Consider the following 24,395-nt stretch of genomic DNA (forward strand, 5'->3'; position numbering starts at 1 on the left):
GCAGTATTATAGTAGTTATATTCCTGTACATAGGGGGCAGTATTATAGTAGTTATATTCCTGTACATAGGGGGCAGTATTATAGTTTTTATATTCTTGTACATAGGGAACAGTATTATACTAGTTATGTTCCTGTACAAAGGGGGCAGTATTATAGTAGTTATATTCCTGTACATAGGGGGCAGTATTATAGTAGTTATATTCCTGTACATAGGGGGCAGCATTATAGTAGTTATATTCTTGTACATAGGAGGCAGTATTATAGTAGTTATATTCTTGTACATAGGAGGCAGTATTATAGCAGTTATATTCCTGTACATAGGGGGCAGTATTATAGTAGTTATATTCTTGTACATAGGGGGCAGTATTATAGTAGTTATATTCTTGTACATAGGGGGCAGTATTATAGTAGTTATATTCCTGTACATAGGGTGCAGTATTATAGTAGTTATATTCTTGTACATAGGGGGCAGTATTATAGTAGTTATATTCTTGTACATAGGGGGCAGTATTATAGTAGTTATATTCTTGTACATAGGGAACAGTATTATAGTAGTTATGTTCCTGTACAAAGGGGGCAGTATTATAGTAGTTATATTCCTGTACATAGGGGGCAGTATTATAATAGTTATATTCCTGTACATAGGGGGCAGTATTATAGTAGTTATATTCTTGTACATAGGAGGCAGTATTATAGTAGTTATATTCTTGTACATAGGAGGCAGTATTATAGTAGTTATATTCCTGTACATAGGGGGCAGTATTATAGTAGTTATATTCTTGTACATAGGAGGCAGTATTATAGTAGTTATATTCCTGTACATAGGGGGCAGTATTATAGCAGTTATATTCCTGTACATAGGGGGCAGTATTATAGTAGTTATATTCTTGTACATAGGGGGCAGTATTATAGTAGTTATATTCCTGTACATAGGGGGCAGTATTAGAGTAGTTATATTCTTGTACATAGGGGGCAGTATTATAGTAGTTATATTCTTGTACATAGGGGGCAGTATTATAGTAGTTATATACTTGTACATAGGGGGCAGTATTATAGTAGTTATATTCTTGTACACAGGGGGCAGTATTATAGTAGTTATAATCTTGTACATAGGGGGCAGTATTATAGTAGTTATATTCCTGTACATAGGGGGCAGTATTATAGTAGTTATATTCTTGTACATAGTGGGCAGTATTATAGTAGTTACATTCTTGTACATAGGGAGCAGTATTATAGTAGTTATATTCTTGTACATAGGGGGCAGTATTATAGTAGTTATATTCTTGTACATAGGGGGCAGTATTATAGTAGTTATATTCTTGTACATAGGGGGCAGTATTATAGTAGTTCTATTCCTGTACATAGGGGGCAGTATTATAGTAGTTATATTCTTGTACATAGGGGCAGTATTATAGTAGTTCTATTCTTGTACATAGGAGGCAGTATTATAGTAGTTATATTCCTGTACATAGGGGGCAGTATTATAGTAGTTGTATTCTTGTACATAGTGGGCAGTATTAAAGTAGTTACATTCTTGTACATAGGGAGCAGTATTATAGTAGTTATATTCCTGTACATAGGGGGCAGTATTATAGTAGTTGTATTCTTGTACATAGGGGGCAGTATTATAGTAGTTATATTCCTGTACATAGGGGGCAGTATTATAGTAGTTGTATTCCTGTACATAGGGGGCAGTATTATAGTAGTTGTATTCTTGTACATAGGGGGCAGTATTATAGTAGTTATATTCCTGTACCTAGGGGGCAGTATTATAGTAGTTGTATTCTTGTACATACTGGGCAGTATTATAGTAGTTATATTCCTGTACCTAGGGGGCAGTATTATAGTAGTTGTATTCTTGTACATAGTGGGCAGTATTATAGTAGTTATATTCTTGTACATAGGGGGGAGTATTATAGTAGTTATATTCTTGTACATAGGGGGCAGTATTATAGTAGTTATATTCCTGTACATAGGGGGCAGTATTATAGTAGTTATATTCCTGTACATAGGGGGCAGTATTATAGTAGTTATATTCTTGTACATAGGGGGCAGTATTATAGTAGTTATATTCTTGTACATAGGGGGCAGTATTATAGTAGTTATAGTCTTGTACATAGGGGGCAGTATTATAGTAGTTATATTCTTGTACATAGGGGGCAGTATTATAGTAGTTATAGTCTTGTACATAGGGGGCAGTATTATAGTAGTTATATTCCTGTACATAGGGGGCAGTATTATAGTAGTTATAGTCTTGTACATAGGGGGCAGTATTATAGTAGTTATATTCTTGTACATAGGGGGCAGTATTATAGTAGTTATATTCTTGTACATAGGGGGCAGTATTATAGTAGTTATATTCTTGTACATAGGGGGCAGTATTATAGTAGTTATATTCCTGTACATAGGGGGCAGTATTATAGTAGTTATATTCTTGTACATAGGGGAAGTATTATAGTAGTTATATTCCTGTACATAGGGGGCAGTATTATAGTAGTTATACTCCTATACATAGGGGGCAGTATTATAATAGTTATATTCTTGTACATAGGGGGCAGTATTATAGTAGTTATATTCCTGTACATAGGGGGCAGTATTATAGTAGTTATATTCTTGTACATAGGGGGCAGTATTATAGTAGTTATAATCTTGTACATAGGGGGCAGTATTATAGTAGTTATATTCCTGTACATAGGGGCAGTATTATAGTAGTTATATTCTTGTACATAGGGGGCAGTATTATAGTAGTTATAATCTTGTACATAGGGGGCAGTATTATAGTAGTTATATTCCTGTACATAGGGGCAGTATTATAGTAGTTATACTCCTATACATAGGGGGCAGTATTATAATAGTTATATTCTTGTACATAGGAGGCAGTATTATAGTAGTTATATTCCTGTACATAGGGGGCAGTATTATAGTAGTTATATTCTTGTACATAGGGGGCAGTATTATAGTAGTTATAATCTTGTACATAGGGGGCAGTATTATAGTAGTTATATTCCTGTACATAGGGGCAGTATTATAGTAGTTATATTCCTGTACATAGGGGGCAGTATTATAGTAGTTATATTCCTGTACATAGGGGGCAGTATTATAGTAGTTATATTCTTGTACATAGGGGCAGTATTATAGTAGCTATATTCCTGTACATAGGGGGCAGTATTATAGTAGCTATATTCTTGTACATAGGGGGCAGTATTATAGTAGTTATATTCCTGTACATAGGGGGCAGTATTATAGTAGTTATATTCTTGTACATAGGGGGCAGTATTATAGTAGTTATATTCCTGTACATAGGGGGCAGTATTATAGTAGTTATATTCTTGTACATAGGGGGCAGTATTATAGTAGTTATATTCCTGTACATAGGGGGCAGTATTATAGTAGTTATATTCTTGTACATAGGGGGCAGTATTATAGTAGTTATATTCTTGCACATTGGGGAAATGACATTACTGAAAACATTATTTTGTTGCTGTACTGCTGCCGGCTGTCCACATGAGGGCGCTAGATGCAGGGGTGCTGGTCATACTGCAGAGCATTGCTCTCTTTTGCTTGGCTCTTCTCCATGGTGCTGAGCTAGACTGTATAACACACTGAGCGGGTCAGAGTCATGTGCTGTCTGTGTTATTTCTTTAAAAATGTGTTCGGAGATATCACAGATCAGCTGCTGCTTCTATGGTCTCCAGGCTGGAGAATACACACAATCTGTACTGATACATTGTAACGGACGATCAGGTCAGGAGAGATTGATGTGTAATGTCACAGAGGATTGTGCAGCTTTGGGACAGATACCTGTATTTCCTAGTCACCGACAGCAAGCAGAAATTTTGGGAATTAGTAAAACCTAAAACAACCTGTAATAGGGGCAGGAGTTGGGGTGGGGGGTGTCTGGATCTCTAAGGACAAAGACTGTGTATGGGGGGGCTACTTATGTGTTGGGGGCTCTGAGGGTTTGTGTATTGTTGGTCTTCATGTGTTTAGTGGTCTGTAGGTGTTTAGTGGTCTTGCTTGGGGTTAGGTAGGTGTTTAGGGATCTGATGGGGGTCAGTATGTATTGAGGTGCTCGGGTTTTGGGTCTGTGTTTGTTTAGCGTCTGATTTGGGGTTGTTTTTTTTTGTAGTGTCTGCTCTGAGGTCTGTTTGTATTTAGGGGTCTGTTTTTTCTAGTCTAGTGTGGGACCTGAGTGAAGTTGGCCCCCCCACCTTGTTCAAATCAAACAAAATTGGTGTCAAACGTTTGTGCTACGTTTGTGCTGGTTTGTGCAGCAGAAATTTTCGTTTGTGCCGCCATCGTTATCGAGATTTTAATGAAAGTTTCCAGAGGTCATCAGAGGTCAACCAGCCCCCCCACATTGCCCAAATCAAACAAAACTGGTGCCGAACAATTCTGCTACGTTTGTGCTGGTTTGTGCTGCGCAAATTTTTGTTTGTGCTGCTTTTGTTTTGAATATATGAACAAAAAATTAAAGTTCAAAAGTTCAAGCAGCCCTCCCACATTAACCGAATCAAACAAAACTGGTGTCAAACGTTAGTGCTACGTTTGTGCTGGTTTGTGCAGCAAAAATTTTTGATTGTGCCGCTATAATTTTTAAGGTATGTTCAGGTGTTTGAGGTGTTTAGGATGAACTGGTAAAAAACAAACCTAGTGACACTTCCCTGGTTTGATCACCAGGGGGAGCTAGCAAACACATTGTACTTTGGAAGAAATGAACTCTGATGACCTCTGCAAAAAAGTATGAATATATTAAAAATGATAGCAGCACAAACGAAAATTTTTGCTGCACAAACCAGCACTAACGTTTGACACCAGTTTTGTTTGATTCGGTTAATGTGGGGGGGCTGCTTGAACTTTTGAACTTTAATTTTTTGTTCATATATTCAAAACAAAAGCAGCACAAACAAAAATTTGCGCAGCACAAACCAGCACAAACGTAGCAGAATTGTTCGGCACCAGTTTTGTTTGATTTGGGCAATGTGGGGGGGGGGCTGGTTGACCTTTGATGACCTCTGGAAACTTTCATTAAAATCTTAAAAACGATAGCGGCACAAACAAAAATTTCTGCTGCACAAACCAGCACAAACATAGCACAAACGTTTGACACCAATTTTGTTTGATTTGAACAATGTGGAGGGGCCAACTTCACTCAGGTGTCTAGTGTGGGGTCTGTATGGTTTGGGGCTTGTGGGCACTGAAGTGGTTAATGTTAGTGGGAATTAGGTGAAAAGTGGAGATCACAAGCAGCTCAGGGCTTGGGGTTACATGTGTGACCATTAAAGTTAATAAGAGGGGGTTGAGGGGCTACGTGTAGTCCCTCGCTGGCTACAAGTGCAGAGACGTCTGGTCACATCCCTCTTACATGCACGTCACCCCCTCCCGGCTGGTTGTGGTTACAGCCAGGGCCGGCAGTAGGGGGCAGCAAACTGGGCATTTGCCCAGGGCCCCATGTCCTAAAGGGCTCCCTGCATTTGGAATTTTGTGGGCAGAGGATGTATCTATCCAGTTTTTTGTTTATCTATTTATCTCTATATCTCCTATCTATTATCTATCCATCTATCCATCTTCTACTGTATCTATCTATATATAATCTACTTTATCATCATCCATCTCCCTATCATCTCCTATAAGTTTCTCCTACGGCCCCATATTACACATACTTACCTACTACTGTGAGTAACTACAAAGTGTTCATGAAATAATGTGATATTGGGGCCCCACTTTGTCTATAACCGGCCCTGGTTACAGCAGATTGGGGGGGGGGGGTAGTGTATTTTCTATTCCTTGACCATTTTTATTGTGTTTTCCGCTTCACATGTGGCAGCGCGGCTCAAGGTTGATGTAAGTCCCTCTGTCAGGAACCAGGAGTAGTGGACCCATTGGACCACCACGGATGATGACAGAAGCCGACACCTGGGACTGGACTGGTAGCCGATTTTCTCCAGAGCACAACGGGTTGGACTTGCTGCGGCATGGTACCACCAGGTTGCTCCACAGGTGCGACTTTGTCCGCGGTGGGAGCCAAGGCGCAGTACAGAATCGTGAGGCAGAGACGGAGTCAGGGACAGGCAGGAGGTCAGGACACAGGATCAACGTCAGGAGATCAGGGCAGGCGGAACAGGATCAGAGTCAAATGCAGAACCGGGTTCACAACTGGAAATCCTAACACTATCCGTCAGGGCGTGCAGGGAGCGGCAGCGTTAAATAGGATTCTGGGTAAAGCCAGCGCCAGTTAACGATGGTAACAGCGTGCGCCGTAGGGGACGCGCACACACGCATGGCCGAGGACCCGGAAGCAGGAGCGAGAAGTGGTGCGTAATTGTGCCGTAGAGCGGAGAGGTGCACGGGTGAGCCCGCGATCCGAGACATGGGTTCCAGGACCCCCCGTGACACCCTCTGTGCCTCTTAGTTACCAATTAGGACTGATATTTTTTATATGTTAATATAATTGTGGCCACTACAATTGGCTTTTCTTTCTTTTGGGGATTTGTGGGTTCAGGTGTTCCCTACAGTCTGTAAGTGTTTAGGTGTCTGGAGTTTGTAATATAAGTGTTTAGGGGTATATAGGGGTTTGGGTCTGGATGTCTTTGTGGCACCTGAGTTTGTACCCTGATACATCTGCAACATCTCCCACTGGGGCCTAGCCTTTTCTTGGGGCCTGGAGGCAGCCGGGGCCCAGAATACCGGAGTGGCTGGTGGTTGTGGCCTAGGCACGCTAGTGTCACGGTGCTAGGTATGGGTACCGGAGGGCTGTCCTACAGCCTGGCAGCTCTCCAGCAGGCGGTGTTGGCAAGAAATGAAGTAGAGGGAGAGGCTGTGGTGCTGGTTCTCCCTGGGGCAGCCCTTAGTGTCTGTAAGATGAGCCCAGGAGGATAGATGGGGTGCCCTTGATGGTGATACAGCCGTAGCAGGGACCAAACGGAGGCAATGTTGTGCAAAAATAACTTGCAGTTCTTTATTCGAACCAACAGCAGCAACAGGCCAAACGATTCTGTACAAAGGCAGATTACTGGAGTGGTCTTGGAGAGGGAACCTCAGGAGTTTGGTCACCAGCCTGGATGCAGGGGCAGGCTGGGATGTAGCTGTGTCCAATGCTGGAAGCTGCAGCTTTGTCCTGGTTGTTCTGTGTGAGCTCACTAGAGGTGTGAGGCACACGCTGTCTCTGGTCACTCAGTGTGGAGTTGATCTGCTCCTCTGTCAGGAGCTGGGTTCCAATAGCTTGTGGTCTAAGAAGTTTCTGGAACTCAAGACCTCTCTGGTAAGAGGTGGCTGGAAGGAGATGCTCCTCAGTCAGGAGCTGGGCCTAAAGAAAATTTGTCACTTCCTGTCCAGGGGTTTTGTAATCCTCTGGTCAGGTGATCTCCCTCTCCAATCACGCTCCAGTTACAAAGATGGAACATTATTGGATGATAAACATTAAACAGTCTTAACCCTTGCCTGTCTAGGCAGTATCTACCGCTGCACAATTACCTCTATATGTACTGAATGGTACAAGGGGCTTATTCGCAACTACTCCTCTGCTTTGCGCATTGGCAGGGTGTTGCATACCCACAGGGCAATTGAAAGAGCCGCCCACGGCTCGGCTATGGACCAGATGGGAGTAAGAAGTCCCAATGCTGTCCAGCAGCAGATGGGCTCCAGAGGGTCCATTTGTGTATTACGGCCGGTAGGGGTGTAGATGGAATAGGTTTTGCACTTGCTGTGAAGTGCTGGCTATGTGTGGTGTAGGGGACAAACTGCCCATGGTCCTGGCTATAGGCGCCTTGGTTGGTGTTGGACTAGCTACACAAAATACAGCGAATGTGACAGTTGGTAGCTAACGCCCTTAAACCGACTGTATGTGGGAAAGGTGTGGTGTCATGTCCTGTAATCCACTCCTTGCACCAAGGCCTGACTATTTGTTCGAAAACTCTTCTTCCTTGGCGACAAATAGTAATACATTTAAGTACATGCTATACATACAGTACATTTTACCTGCCGTCTGACAGTCTTACCCTGTGTGTATGACATCTAGGTGCTTCTAGGTTGAACACCTCCGGTTCCCTAAAGACCCGTGGTTTACAGAATACCATAACGTACAAAGCTTCGGTTTGAAGCGGAAGCCTGCGGTCAGGATTTACATATAAAGACGGTCCAACACAGTCATAGTACCACCTGCAAAGCCTATGAAAGGGGTAAACTTCCTGGCAATAAAAGACAGTTGTGCAAACATTATACAACACACACTGGCTTTAGCAGCCCAATGGGTAATTTGCTTGAACGTTCCAAGCGTTACATAAACGTTACTGGTATCACAGTAGAAATAGCAAGGATGTCCATTTTCCTGTGGAAAACAAAGTCACCTGAAGACATCTGGTGGTAGAAACTGGAACTGCTGACATAGGGCACCCAGGAGCTGGAGCTGGAACAGCATGGAGGTCATCTGTGGCAACAGGCATCTCAGCAAAGAAAGGAGGCAGGCGCTTCTCTGACCGGCCTTCAGTAGCTGGGGGGGGGGGGGGGGGGAGTGTAGAGCGCATGATGATGACCGCAGTACCTGCAACTTCTCCATTGCTGACAGCTGAAGGATTGTTGTTCCTTGACTGACCTGTAGCTGTTGGGGCACTCCTGCGCTGGCGGTGGCAACCTCTGTAGCTAGATGGGCTTTCTCACAAGACAAAATTGGCCTCTTGGCAGGTGGTCCTGGATACTCAGCAGGCTGGTCAGCATCGTCACATAAGGGGTCAGGCCCCTTTAATAGAGTCCCTTTTGTAGCCGGGCCTCCTCTGGGGAGATGTTGGTCCTCTGCAGGGAGGCCGGACTGTACCCCAGCCGGGGCTAAGGGAGATATAGTGACAGTCACTGTGATATGGGCCCTGGGGGCCTCTCCTGATGTTACCACCACCCCTCTCCTGATGTTACCACCACCCCTCTCCTGATGTTACCACCGCCCTTCTCCTGATGTTACCACTACCCCTCTCCTGATGTTACCGCTACCCCTCTCCTGATGTTACCGCTACCCCTCTCCTGATGTTACCGCTACCCCTCTCCTGATGTTACCACCACCCCTCTCCTGATGTCACCACCACCCCTCTCCTGATGTTACCACCACCCCTCTCCGGATGTTACCACTACCCCTCTTCTGATGTTACCACCGCCCCTCTCCGGATGTTACCACTACCCCTCTCCTGATGTTACCACCACCCCTCTCCGGATGTTACCACCACCCCTCTCCTGATGTTACCTCTACTCCTCTCCTGATGTTACCACCACCCCTCTCCTGATGTTACCACCACCCCTCTCCTGATGTCACCACCACCCCTCTCCTGATGTTACCGCCACCCCTCTCCGGATGTTACCACTACCCCTCTTCTGATGTTACCACCGCCCCTCTCCGGATGTTACCACTACCCCTCTCCTGATGTTACCACCACCCCTCTCCGGATGTTACCACCACCCCTCTCCTGATGTTACCTCTACTCCTCTCCTGATGTTACCACCACCCCTCTCCTGATGTTACCACCACCCCTCTCCTGATGTTACCACCACCCCTCTCCTGATGTTACCACCACCCCTCTCCGGATGTTACCACCACCCCTCTCCGGATGTTACCACTACCCCTCTCCGGATGTTACCACCACCCCTCTCCGGATGTTACCACCACCCCTCTCCTGATGTTACCACTACCCCTCTCCGGATGTTACCACTACCCCTCTCCGGATGTTACCACTACCCCTCTCCTGATGTTACCTCTACTCCTCTCCTGATGTTACCACTACCCCTCTCCGGATGTTACCACTACCCCTCTCCGGATGTTACCACTACCCCTCTCCTGATGTCATCACTAGCCCTCTCCGGATGTTACCACTACCCCTCTCCTGATGTTACCACTACCCCTCTCCGGATGTTACCACTACCCCTCTCCTGATGTTACCACTACCCCTCTCCGGATGTTACCACTACCCCTCTCCTGATGTCACCACTACCCCTCTCCTGATGTTACCACTAGCCCTCTCCGGATGTTACCACTAGCCCTCTCCGGATGTTACCACTACCCCTCTCCTGATGTTACCACTACCCCTCTCCGGATGTTACCAATTGTCTCTGAGTGGAAATTTACAGAGAACGAGGTGTTGGAATGTTGTCGGCCCAGAGAGTAACCGGTTTTGTTCCCACACGGGCCGCACCTCATTCATGGACAGTAACAAAACACAAAGACTAAGTACTCAGCCGGGTGTGAGGGGAGCAACCGAAATACATAATAACTAACACAATAGAAATATTAAAAAATGTATCAAAAAGATGTTTATAAAAAAGAGGAGCCCAAACATCTTCCATACTATATATATACTGCTCCAAATCCCTGGGATACCTTATAACAGTGTATGCAGCTGGCTCCCCCTAGTGGTGGCAGCAGGAAGAGGGAATGATTTATGTATCTTAAGGTTTAGGCAGAGGATGTGGAGCTTTATATCAGTCAGAATTATAACAATGTATTAAATATGTAATCAGAATAATCAGATGCATGTCATTGTGTTGGGTGCAACTTCCTTTTAACCTTTAAACAACCTTAAGGATTCAGTGTTTATTTTGACAATAATCACCTTGACATTTAATCAGAAAAATCTTCCTCATTTTACTACACAAGAATGTCACCACATTCACATTCTGGTTACTCCACATTCTTTTTTGACCTGTTGTGATTCTAGTCTCCTCCTACTTGACACATATATGATAGTGATAGTGATATATAAGAGAGCAGAAAGTGCAGCATCTGAGGGAGGGCTGTGGGATGTCTGTCCTCCCTTCACTCTCATTTTATATTCAGTTTTTTCTACTGGTTATAGTTCAGTAAGTATCTATTATCTATCAATCTATTGTCTCATATCAATCTATTGTCTCTCTATCTGTCAATCAATCAATCAATCAATCAAATATCTCTCTATCATCTCTATTATGTCTATGGGGGGATTTATGTTAGTTGGATGCAGGTGTTTTGTTTTTGTGCAATTACTTGTAACTGTGATTTATCTATCTATCTCATATCTACCTATCTATCTATCTATCTTTCTCCTATCTATCTATCTATCTCATATCTATCTATCTAATTTCTATCTATCTATCACCTATCTATCTCCTATCTATCTCCTATCTATCTCCTATCTATCTCCTATCTATCTATCTATCTATCTATCTATCTATCTATCTTTCTCCTATCTATCTATCTATCTATCTATCTCATATCTATCTAATTTCTATCTATCTATCTATCTCCTATCTATCTATCTATCTACCTATCTATCTATCTATCTCCTATCTATCTATCTATCTATCTATCTATCTATCTATCTATCTATCTATCTCCTATCTATCTCCTATCTATCTCCTATCTATCTATCTATCTATCTATCTATCTATCTATCTCCTATCTATCTCCTATCTATCTCCTATCTATCTATCTATCTATCTATCTCCTATCTATCTATCTATCTATCTATCTATTTATCTATCTATCTCATATCTATCTATCTATCTAATTTTTATCTATCTATCTATCTATCTATCTATCTATCTATCTCATATCTATCGATCTAATTTCTATCTATCACCTATCTATCTCCTATCTATCTCCTATCTATCTATCTATCTCATATCTATCTATCTATCTAATTTCTATCTATCTATCTCCTATCTATCTCCTATCTATCTCCTATCTATCTCCTATCTATCTATCTCATATCTATCTATCTCATATCTATCTATCTATCTCCTATCTATCTCCTATCTATCTATCTCATATCTATCTATCTCATATCTATCTATCTATCTCCTATCTATCTATCTATCTAATTTCTATCTATCTATCTATCTATCTCCTATCTATCTCATATCTATCTATCTCCTATCTATCTGTCTATCTATCTCCTATGTATCTATCTATCTATCTATCTATCTATCTATCTATCTATCTATCTATCTATCTATCTCCTATCTATCTATCTATCTATCTATCTATCTCCTATCTATCTCCTATCTATCTATCTATCTATCTCCTATCTATCTATCTATCTCCTATCTATCTATCTATCTATCTATCTATCTATCTAATTTCTATCTATCTATCTATCTCCTATCTATCTATCTACTATCTATCTATCTCCTATCTATCTGTCTATCTATCTCCTATGTATCTATGTATCTATCTATCTATCTATCTATCTATCTATCTATCTATCTATCTATCTATCTCCTATCTATCTATCCATATATCTATCTCATATCTATCTATCTATCTATCTATCTATCTCCTATCTATCTCATATCTATCTATCTATCTATCTATCTATCTATCTCATATCTATCTATCTATCTATCTATCTCATATCTATCTATCTATCTATCTGTCTATCTATCTCCTATTTATCTATCTATCTCATATCTACTTTTTTACTATTCTTTCTCTTATCTTCTCTAATCTATCTTATTTCCTTTGTGCAGATGAATATACAAATAACAGGTTGTGTAGAATTACAAAATCATGAGCACTTTCTTCCAGGAATAGCGCCCCCCCATGCACTTGCTATTTGCCTGGTATTGCAGCTCAGCATCATTAATATGATTGGGAATTGGATGTATTAGTGTGAATGGATGTGGTTCTGTTTTTAAAGAATTTTTTTTTTATTTCTCTAACCTGTCCAAAAAAAGGTCAACTCCAAATTTCTCTGAAAATTTTTGTCATAGTTGTTTATTAAATAAGTTTTCCTGAATAAAGAAATGCAACATTTCCAAGTTCCATGTGATATTATTTTCCAGTCTTTCACTTGGCTGTATATCAAATCGGAGCGTAGTCATACATGGGATTGTGTGTAGAATAGGAGCGTAGTCATACATGGGATTGTGTGTAGAATAGGAGCGTAGTCATACATGGGATTGTGTGTAGAATAGGAGCGTAGTCATACATGGGATTGTGTGTAGAATAGGAGCGCAGTCTCTCACATGACTGTGTGTAGAATAGGAGCGCAGTCTCTCACATGACTGTATGTAGAATAGGAGCGTAGTCTATCACATGACTGTATGTAGAATAGGAGCGTAGTCTCTCACATGACTGTATGTAGAATAGGAGCGTAGTCTCTCACATGACTGTATGTAGAATAGGAGCGCAGTCTCTCACATGACTGTATGTAGAATAGGAGCGTAGTCTATCACATGACTGTATGTAGAATAGGAGCGTAGTCTCTCACATGACTGTATGTAGAATAGGAGCGTAGTCTCTCACATGACTGTGTGTAGAATAGGAGCGCAGTCTCTCACATGACTGTATGTAGAATAGGAGCGTAGTCTATCACATGACTGTATGTAGAATAGGAGCGTAGTCTCTCACATGACTGTATGTAGAATAGGAGCGTAGTCTCTCACATGACTGTATGTAGAATAGGAGCGCAGTCTCTCACATGACTGTATGTAGAATAGGAGCGTAGTCTCTCACATGACTGTATGTAGAATAGGAGCGTAGTCTCTCACATGACTGTATGTAGAATAGGAGCGTAGTCTCTCACATGACTATATGTAGAGGAGGAACTTAGTCAAAAGAGGTGGTGTTTACATTATCATAAACCCGGAAGTTAGTTTTGCGGAAGGACTACCGGTAGACCAGCGGTTCATCCACATAAATTGTTCAAAGTCGAAGATGCGTAAGTTACTTTGATTATTATCACGGTGTGTGTTATATAAGCAGCAGAAGCCATGACATGAAGGCCGGGGAAGGGATCGTCCTCCTTCTTATGACCGGCCCGACACCACATAAACACCGCAGACCAGAATCTTCATTAGTTATAATTGATAGGATGACCGCCCAGCCATAACAATGCAATCATATCACTTCTAGACAAACACCATGGATAATACTGTCTAGCTGGTGGCGGCCATCTTACTTTTTAGAAGTAGTGTATGAGGACTATAACTGTTTTCCGAAGGACCACCATATGAGAAGACGTCACTATACCTGGTATGGTGGAATTGGGCTCAGGGTTATGAGACAAATGAAACAACATTTGGGAAGGTCCCCACCTAAAATGAGATCCATGCCCCATAAAAAATGGAAATTGAACTTGTATCCGGGATGAGACTGGGTGGTCCAGGGTAAGGTGGTCCAGAGATGGGCCTCAGGTCTCTCATGTTGGCCAGAACTACATTCCCCAGGGACATTTCAGGTGCTGGGGGGCTCCTCCTTCTCATCTATAATGAGATATAATTAGATGTTGTATGTTTACTCTCTACAACCCGGGAAGCCACGTCCTACAGACACAAGGCCCCACCGTCTACCACTCGTCTACCACCCGTCTACCACCCTTCTATCACACGTCTACCACTCGTCTACCACCCGTGTACCACCCTTCTACCACCCGTCTACTACCCGTCTACCACCCGTCTACCACACGTCTACCACCTTTCTACCACCCTTCTACCACCCTTCTACCACCCGTCTACCACCCGTCTACCACCCGTCTACCACCCGTCTACCACCCGTCTACTACCCGTCTACCACCCGTCTACCACCCGTCTACCACCCATCTACCACCCGTCTACTACCCATCTACCACCCGTCTACTACCCATCTACCACCCGTCTACCACCCATCGATGATGAGTAGCTATAACAGAGCTGTATATTTGTTAGAATCCATAATTTCTTATAATAGTCTAGTAGGGGAGGTCCGAGCAGCTGCAGAAGCTCCATGTCTTTATGTCCAACCATGGGTGGTCCACCTATATTACGTGTAAGTGCTATATCTCTGTATTATAGGGCTAGGACTTGATCTGTATGTCCTGGAGACACCTCTGTCTGTGCAAGAAACCAGCCCAGACCCTCTAGTATGGCCAGCTGACCCCCCACTAGTGCACGGCCCATCAGTCACATCACAAGGTAATGGACCATGTGGACCCTTCTTCTCCCTGATTCTTGTTTGTATGTCTAAGGATTTATGGGGCCATTCTGTTATCACCCAAACCTTCGATGGAAGGTTTATGCTGATGGTGACATCCAGTTTATCTTTATCCAGGAAAGCCCCACGACAGCCACCCATTACATACTAGAGGAAGCAGGTATGGGAGTCCCAGATCTGTGGTTGGACCATCACATGAACGTTTAGCACCAGGTCAGTGACCCAAATATGGCCAACTGTTTCCATCCTGCATCCATGAAGCCAACTAAAAACTACTCAAACGTTCTTACACTCTTGTGTTTTAGGGTCAGAGAATGTTCTGGAGCGATTGTCACGCCCCACACAGGACACAGAATCTAATACCAGAGACATTCGGCCTCTGAGAACATCAAATATGGTCTATGATTAGGAACCACGTGGCAAAGAATGGAGAAGAAAGAGTTGAGATACTCAGAAGTTTGCTCGATGGCCGATAACACCGGCCCATTAATGGTTCATTAGGGTCCGGCTACGGAGTGTTGTGTCCATGTGAAGGTGTATGTAAGCATTGTGCGGGACCTACCAGTGTCCTAATCTATCCTGGATGTCTGACCTCTGTGTTATACCAGTATCTGTACCGATTCTACTGCCCTGACCTCTCCTGTGTCTGCGTCCGTCCCTTCTCCGACCATCCAGGACAGAGATCTCTTGGACTAGTCTGGAGGTGGTGACCTGGTGGTTCCCGGCAGAGCACTACCCGGTCCCTCTCATAGACACCAGAGGGTCACCTGGACTATGGCCTGCTGACCCCTTCAATGTCAGTGACACTGGTGGTTCATGTTGTATATATGTACATGTGTATGTATACTGTATATATACTATTCTGCTCTTATTGTATATAAAAGTATCTGTGAGAGTGTTCGGCACATTGGTTTCACAAGGGGAGCAGGACCCTCCCTGCCAGGTAAAACTAGGAAATAACAGGTTATGGAGAGGGACAGGGCTGGCACCAGCACTGGGAATACCTGGAGAAGTGCTGGGGCCCAGAGCTGCTGGGGGGGCCCACATAGAGCTGTAATGAATCCATAGGGTGTGAGGGGGCTGTATATACAATAATCATGAAGGGGCCTGTCCAGTAAGATAAACTAGGGAATATTTTAGGGAACAGGAGTTCATTATTCACTGTTCATTATTCCTCCATTTCTCACTTCCTTATAAAACACGGAAATCTCAACACCATACACAATTTTACTTAAATCTCCGGCTCAAATGCACTATGCCCATCCGGACTCCCAGATGACAAGTCGGCCAGACGAGCAGCACATTTAAGAAGTGTCAGCGCCGCATTTGTGCCACATGCATCCGTTTTGTTTCGCCTCTGCACTACTCTTCATGCAACACAATTTGCTGCACTACAGGGGGCGCTCTGGTGCTCAGCTGGACCGTGCGCCAGATTTATCATGCAAAGTCCATCCTTGCGTTAAAGGTGCACCAAAGAAAAGTGCAGGAGCAGCACAGGGGGTGCCAGATTCATGAAGACTGGGAACCAGAAATCCTGAATCTGGCGCCCCCTGCACACTACACAGGTAACTGCACCTAGTACACACTGCACTGCTCTTAGTAAATGTGCCCCCTAAGTCTTGTCACGGCTGGCAGGTAGGTAGTGCTGGTCGGTACGCAAGTGGGTGGTTTTTCTTTGTTCTTGTTGGCAAATATGCATTAAATTGTTTAATTAATGACTTATAAAATATGACAAACCTATTTTAAGTTCATGTTAAACAATGGGGCACATTTACTTACCCGGTCCAGTCTCAATCCCGTGGCGCGTTCTCCGATGAGGATTCGTGTCCTCTGGCAATTCACCAAGGTCGTGCACCTGATATCCACCAGGTGTCGCTGCTGCGCCGAGGTCCGCCGGAGTTCACCTTCTTCTTCCCGGTGCATGTAAGTGCTTGATCTTGCGACACAAAACCTTTTTTAAATTCTGCGGTTTTTCCAAATCCGTCGGGTTGTCCGACAGCCATGCCCCCCAATTTGTGTTGCGTGCAAGCTGGCGCCGATGCAACACAATCCGATCACGTGCGCCAAAATCCCGGGGCAATTCGGTGCAAAATGGAAATATTTGTGGAACCCGACGGAATAGCGGTCCGGGGAACCTTAGTAAATGAGCCCCATTGTATCTATGGGGGACATTAATCATAGTCTGTTAGACTGTTTTGAGCGTCTTTTAGCGCAAAAATCTGGCACATCTCGTTAATTAGGCGCATTTATGCGCGATTTTCTGGCGCACGGCAAAGTTCGGCACTTAGTGGTTTTGAGTCCCTGCGCCTTATCTGACATAGTGAGTGCGTCCTATACAGATGTTTGCACGGGATCTATCACATATTTGCGCCTAAAAAGGCACAAAATAGGCGCAGAAAATGCCCCTCCTCTGAGCAGCTGCACTTCCAAAAAACTTCCCTTTTCATTACTAAAAACATACATTTTAGGTCCCAAATGAAGAATTCCCTCCATGCAACATGGAAAATACTTCGGAGCAGTTATAAAATGTAACATTTCTCCAGTAAGGACTTCATCATTGTCTATGGGATCATCTCTGGGAGTGATTATTGTCTTATTGTACAGATCTGAGAATATTATCAGTCTCCATTTACTGTACATTATAATAAAAAAGGAAAAGACTCATTTCAGCAGGAATTTTTATTAATTTTTTTTTCCCATCTCTGTAACTTTTAGTCCCTGCAGTTACATCACAATGATAGGTTTTTGTGCAGAGATGACGCCCTGAACGTTCTGTCACATTTTCTCAGTTTCCTTTCATTATTGGTCACAAATGAGATCTAACAATTTGCGCTAATTTAGGAGCAAATGAATGGGACATACGACAATTCCAAAGTGCATTTACTAAGGCAGAACCAGATCCATCATAGATCAGGAGCCTAAAAAATAACAAACCAGGCGCAAAAATAGGCGAACCTGAGACCCCACTATGATTAATGTCTCCCTGTGTGTTTATCATAGGTGGGTGATGCTTTTGGGGACCGCGCTCCTAAGGATTCAGGGTGAATTTTATGTGTGCTGTCTCCCTCCCACGCTGAGGGGCTATAACTGGGAGAGTCTCCTGGAGTAATATAGACATGTGGTGCTGCCATGAATCGTCTTCCAGGACTCCATATAAGCAAATATCAGGGTCTAGTGCAAGAGGGACACAAATTCCAGTGGACAAGAGGCCCTGCTGTGGAGAGCGGAAGGGAGTGGTCTATATAGAGGGGGGCCTCACACATTAGGGGAGCAGAGGGGTCCATAAGAATAAACCTCCCCAGATCCTTGCATGTATCTACCACTCTCACCCACATTCCGTACCTCCCCTCCCCCCCCAAAATGTAACTTTAACAGAATATGGAAGAATTGCAACTGCAGCTTTGGATGTGACTGGAGTATAAAATACGTTATTGCAATATCAGAGGAAACAATATTCTGTTGCCTTATGAAACGTTACATTGTATCTGAAGAAATAACTTTGTATGTTACACAAATATAGTTTAGCACCAGTCATGTATCATCACCGCACGGTTGTTTCTTCATCATTTTATGCCTTCAAATCAAAGGAATCTATAATACGGCATTTTATTATGTATAGATATTTATTTTTTAACATTATAACTTTTTATTATTATTATTTATATGTATAATATTTATATTATATTTATGTATTGATCCAACTTCACCTGGTTTCCACTGAAGAGCTGCCTACTGTAAGGGAACCTGTCAGCTCATTCCACCATAGCAAGCTGTGGCTAGAGGTAGGGATTGTCCCTGGAGATCCTTTGTGTTTGTTGATAGCAGTGACAGGACTGTGAGAAGTGAAGTTATTATCCAGCTCTGCAGCTCTAGGGCTCTGGGAGAGTCTTTCCACGTGAAGAGCTTTCTGCTCTCTGCTCCACAGCCCCTCCCCCTAATAGGAGTAAAAGTTGTATCAGGATTTTGATTGGACACTTAGAGCAGTTACACAGAGGGGAGGAGCTGTGGTACAGTTCACTGCAAAGAGCAGAAAGCTCTTCACGCTGGAGAGACCCCGCCCAGAGCCCTTGCAGGAGCTGCAGAGGTGGATTAAATTCCTCTTTGTATAGTCTTGCTGCTACTACTACACACATAAAGGTATAGTTACACAGATCTCCAGGGACAATGCCCAACACCGGCTGCAGTTTATTATGGTCAAAACTGATGACAGTTTCCCTTTAGCCAATGACCCTGAGAGAAACAGTCCTTTAAATAATTCTTCAAACGCTAGAGGAGACTTTCCTGATTGGGCTGATAAGAAACAGCTACAGATAATCAATCCCGGACCCAGGAGATCATGATAATGGCAAATAGCATTTTGGCAAAGAGCTGAGGTTGCTACAGGTCTCGATTAAAATGCATATAGATTATACCATATAATATACAACATTTGGGTAAATATTAGGAGTAAAGAGAGACATAGAAGACCTGGCCACATTTTTAGAATTTCCTTAAAGGGGATGTCCAGCACAAAAATATGACCCATCTCAAAAATATGACTGTTCTTTCATAATCGATGGAGGTCCAACACTCGGCGCCCCCACTGCAGCTGATACACAGAGAACTGAAACAGCAGACAGCGCCACCCTATGTCTAGTGGTTGACCTGAGTCACTGCAGCTAAGTCAATGGGAGCTGATCGGCAGTAACCTTGGTCTGACCACTGAATCGCCCCTTTAATAGACCACTTTCTGCATCTGGGTTCAGTCTGTATTGGACGAGGAGGAGATGGAGGAGCAGGAGGTTATTAGCGATGGGATTAATGGGGGAAGTGGTCCGGGGATATATCAGAAATATGGATCCAAGGAAACTCCAGCCATGTACATCCAGTATATGGTATATATATATATATATATATATATATATATATATATATATATATATATACATACATGTATTGTACACATACCAAGAAATAATCACCCCCGACTTCCGCCACGATGACTCAGTTCCCCTAAATTACCTTGGAAAATTAGGAAATTTGTGAAAAGAGAAGCAGTAAGTGCTGACACAAGAGGATTGCGTAATACTGTAGGGCTGCAAGTCCAGGGCTCAGCAGCTGCTGTACATGCAGAAGACCCCTCATTATCAGGACCCGGTGTGGACCCCAACAATGCAGAGTGAGGCCTGGAGAGTACCAGTACAAGGGGAGGTCCTGGCCCAATAGACTCGTGTACTGGTGTAGAGTGGAGAGACATGAGGCGGGCTACTATAGAAGCCCTGAATGAGTGTGGGGGGGTGTGGGGGCGTGTCCTCACACTGCTGTGCTCTTATCTCTCTGCATTTGCAACATTCCACAGCTGGATTCCACTGGTACTGGAGTGGCTGGCTCTGGTCCACGGTCCACATGGAACAGGCCTTGTCCACTCCAGACCAGTATCAGTGGATTGCAAGAAAGTAGGAGATGCCAGGGATGGAGGGAAACAGTTCCCCCTGGGGCAACCCCTGAGGATCCCCGGGGTAGGTGGGAGGTGGGAGGCCCTTGTCTCACATTTCCTTCATTCATGAACATGAACACAGCAAAGGCAACGGACCAAGGTAACAGTGTGACTGGTCCTGGTGCCAGGTCCCCGGTGGGATGGTGTCTGGGTCCTTACAGTTGGGTTCCTGTAGCTTCAGGCTGGAGGGGCTTGTAGCACTGCTTCTATGGAGGCTCTGGTAGGGATCTGAGCTGAGGCAGGAGGCCTGGAGAACAGGTCATAGACACCTCTGCTTCTCGCTCCATCTGGACACAATGGGGCACATTTACTTACCCGGTCCTTTCACGATCCAGCGGCGCGTTCTCCGTCGAGGATTCACTAAGGTAGTGCAGCCGATGTCCACCAGGTGTCGCTGCTGCGCTGAGGTCCGTCAGAGTTCACCGTCCTATGCTGGGTGCAGGTAAGCGCGTGTCGAGCGACACATTTTTTTTAAAAAAAGTAGATGGTTTTCCGAATCTGTCGGGTTTTCCGATGGCCATGGCCCCCGATTTCCGTCGCCTGCATGCCGGCGCCAATGCGCCACAATCCCATCGCTTACGCCAAAAACCCTGGGCAATTTGCTGCAAATCGTTAATTTTTGGGAAACCCGACGTAAAATAGTGATTCGGGACCTTAGTAAATTACCCCCACTCTCTCTGGAACTTTCTAGCCACTGGAGGTTTGATATAACCTTCACCTGGGGCGGATAGTTCAGTTCTCCAAACAGGGATCTTCTTACAAATGAAAGTAACAATGAAGAAAGATGACATCCTATTGGTCAGTATGTAAACATTAGAGATGAGCGAACATACTCGTCCGAGCTTGATGGTCGTTCGAGCATTAGCGTACTCGAAACTGCTTGTTGCTCGGACGAATACTTCGCCCCCTCGAGAAAATGGCATCTCCCGCCGTTTTGCTTTTTGGCGGCCAGAAAACAGAGCCAATCACAAGCCAGGAGACTCTGCACTCCACCCAGCATGACGTGGTACCCTTACACGTCGATAGCAGTGGTTGGCTGGCCAGATCAGGTGACCCTGGGATAGACTAGCCGCTGCCCGCGCTGCTCGGATCATTCTGTGTCTGGATGCCGCTAGGGAGAGAACTGCTGCTGGTCAGGGAAAGCGTTAGGGTGTTCTATTAGAATAGTGTTAGGCAGGAGTGATTCTACAAGAACCCAACAGCCCTTCTTAGGGCTACAATAACGTAATACATTTTTTTTTTAGTTTGCTTGTGGCCGGGCTTGCTGCCACTAGTAGTGCAGCTAGTACCATATTGTGAGGAATTTGCTGGGAGACTTGCTACCGTTGTGTTTAGCTCTTAGTGACACACATATCCACCTCAAACACCAAAGTGGGACAATTTATTAGGGGTTTGAGTAGAATTAGGCAGAGTCTGCTGATTTTTAATTTTTTTTTACCTTTATTTCATTTTATAGCTCAAAGTCATCAGGCACAGCACAAAATCCAGTTGTGTGCTGTCAGTGTAGGTTAGAAACTAGCCATAGCAATAGGATAGCATCGTTTTGTTAAAAAAAATAAAAAAAAAAAAATAAACACAAAAAAAAAAAAATTTAAAGTTTACACTTTAATTTGGAAAATGTTTAACCCGAGGGCTAGGGGTAGAGGACGAGGGCGTGGACGTGGGCGTCAGAGGGTCAGAGGCCGTGGTCCTGGGCGGGGTGAGACACCACCTGCTGATGAGGGAGCAGGGGAACGCCGCAGAGCTACACTCCCTAGGTTCATCATGTCTCAAGTTACTGGGACTCGTGGTAGAGCACTGTTGAGGCCAGAACAGTGCAAAGAGGTGATGTCGTGGATTGCGGACAATGCTTCTAGCCATTTGTCCACCAGTCAGTCTTCCACGCAGTCCACCCATGTCACCGAAATCAGCACTCCTCCAGCTCCTCCACCTCAGCCTCCATCCCCCCAGTCTTCCCCCTCTCAATTTGGCATTTTAACCGGCATACTCTGAGGAACTGTTTTCTGGACCCTTCCCACAGTCACAAACCACTTGTCCGGTTGCTGCTGAGCAATTTTCCGATGCCCAGGTTTTCCACCAGTCACAGTCTGTGGGTGATGATGACATTATTGACGTAGTGGAAGAAGTGTGTAAAGAGGTGTCGGACGATGAGGAGACACGGTTGTCAGACAGTGGTGAAGTTGTTGTCAGGGCAGGAAGTCCGAGGGGGGAGCAGACTGAGGGATCGGAGGATGATGAGGTGACAGACCCAAGCTGGGTTGATAGGCTGGGTGAACACAGTGCTTCTGAGACAGAGGAGAGTCCTCGACCAGAACAGGTTGGAAGGTGCAGTGGTGGGGCCAGACGGAGAGGCAGGGCCAGAGCTGGTGCATCAGCGCCAAATGTTGCCCGTAGTCAAGCTCCCGTGGCGAGGGCTAGATTTTCAGAAGTCTGGAGGTTCTTTAAAGAAACACCGGATGACCAACGGACTGTGGTGTGCAACCTTTGCCAAACCAGGATCAGCAGGGGTTCCACCACTACTAGCTTAACTACCACCAGTATGCGCAGGCATATGAATGCTAAACACCCCACTCAATGGCACCAAGCCCGTTCACCTCCGGCCGGGCACACCACTGCTCCTTCCCCTGTGTCATCTGCTAGTCAGCCCCCTGCCCAGGACCACGGCCCAAACACCTCCCGTGCGAAAACCCCATCTTCGCCTCCACGATCCTCCACAGCATCCACCAGCGTTCAGCTCTCCATACCCCAGACGCTGGAGCGCAAAAGGAAGTATAGCGCAACCCACCCACACACCCAAGCCCTCAACGTCCACATCTCCAAATTGCTTTGCTGCCCTATAGGCTGGTAGAGACCGAGGCCTTTCGAAACCTCATGGCGGCGGCCGCCCCTCGGTATTCGGTCCCCAGCCGCCACTACTTTTCCCGATGTGCCGTCCCAGCCCTGCACCAGCACGTGTCAGAGAACATCCTCCGTGCCCTGACCAACGCCGTTTCTGACAAGGTCCACCTGACCACGGACACGTGGACGAGTGCTGCCGGGCAGGGCCACTATATATCGCTGACGGCACATTGGGTTAACTTGGTGGAGGCTGGGACCGAGTCTGACCCTGCGGCTGGTCATATACTGCCAACGCCGAGGATTGCGGGGCCTACCTTGGTCCAGGTCTCAAAGGCCTACTATGCCTCCTCCTCCTCCCACCCCTCCTCCACCACCTCCTCTGAATTACCATCCGTGGGCATGGCGCCATCAGTCGCTAGCTCTAGGCACAGCAGCAGTGCCATTGCCAAGCGACAGAAGGCGGTGCTCAAACTGCTGAGCCTAGGCGATAAAAGGCACACCGCCCAAGAGCTATTACAGGGCATCAGACTGATCTGTGGCTGGCACCGCTGAACCTGAAGCCAGGCATGGTTGTGTGTGACAACGGCCGTAACCTGGTGGCGGCTCTGCAACTCGGCAGACTGACACATGTGCCATGCCTGGCCCATGTGTTAAATCTCATAGTTCAGCGTTTCCTCAAGACATACCCCAATCTGTCTGATTTGCTCACAAAGGTGCGCCGCATCTGTGCGAATTTCAGGAAGTCCAGCACAGATGCTGCCACTCTCAGGGCAGCGCAGCGCCGCCTCCAACTGCCCGCTCACCGACTGTTGAGCGACGTGCCCACGAGGTGGAATTCAACATTAACCATGTTATCCAAAGTTTACCAGCAGCGCAGAGCGATTGTAGACTGCCAGATGTCAACTTCCACCAGAACTGGTAGTCAGGTCAGTAAGCTTCCTCAAGTCTACAATGAGGAGTGGACGTGGATGTCTGATATCTGTCAGGTGCTGAGTAACTTTGAGGAGTCAACACAGATGGTCAGTGGCGATGCCGCCATCATCAGCCTCACCATCCCGCTGCTTGGCCTGTTGAAAAACTCTCTGGTCAGCATGAAGTCGGAAGCTTTGCGCTCGTCACAAGAGACGGGGGAAGAAGATTCCCTTGTTGATAGCCAAA

At 44.9% G+C, this 24,395-nt stretch overlaps 1 long non-coding RNA gene across 1 annotated transcript; it reads left to right on the forward strand.

The window, feature by feature from the left end:
• The first annotated feature begins 14,783 nt into the window (after positions 1-14,783).
• Positions 14,784-15,553, forward strand: LOC140076032 (uncharacterized). Its single transcript, XR_011849501.1, has 3 exons — positions 14,784-14,904; positions 15,041-15,136; positions 15,229-15,553. It is a non-coding gene; the product is annotated as an uncharacterized lncRNA (long non-coding RNA).
• The last annotated feature ends 8,842 nt before the right edge of the window (positions 15,554-24,395 follow it).

The sequence above is a fragment of the Engystomops pustulosus genome, chromosome 8, assembly GCF_040894005.1.
Source record: "Engystomops pustulosus chromosome 8, aEngPut4.maternal, whole genome shotgun sequence".
Lineage (NCBI taxonomy): Eukaryota > Metazoa > Chordata > Amphibia > Anura > Leptodactylidae > Engystomops > Engystomops pustulosus.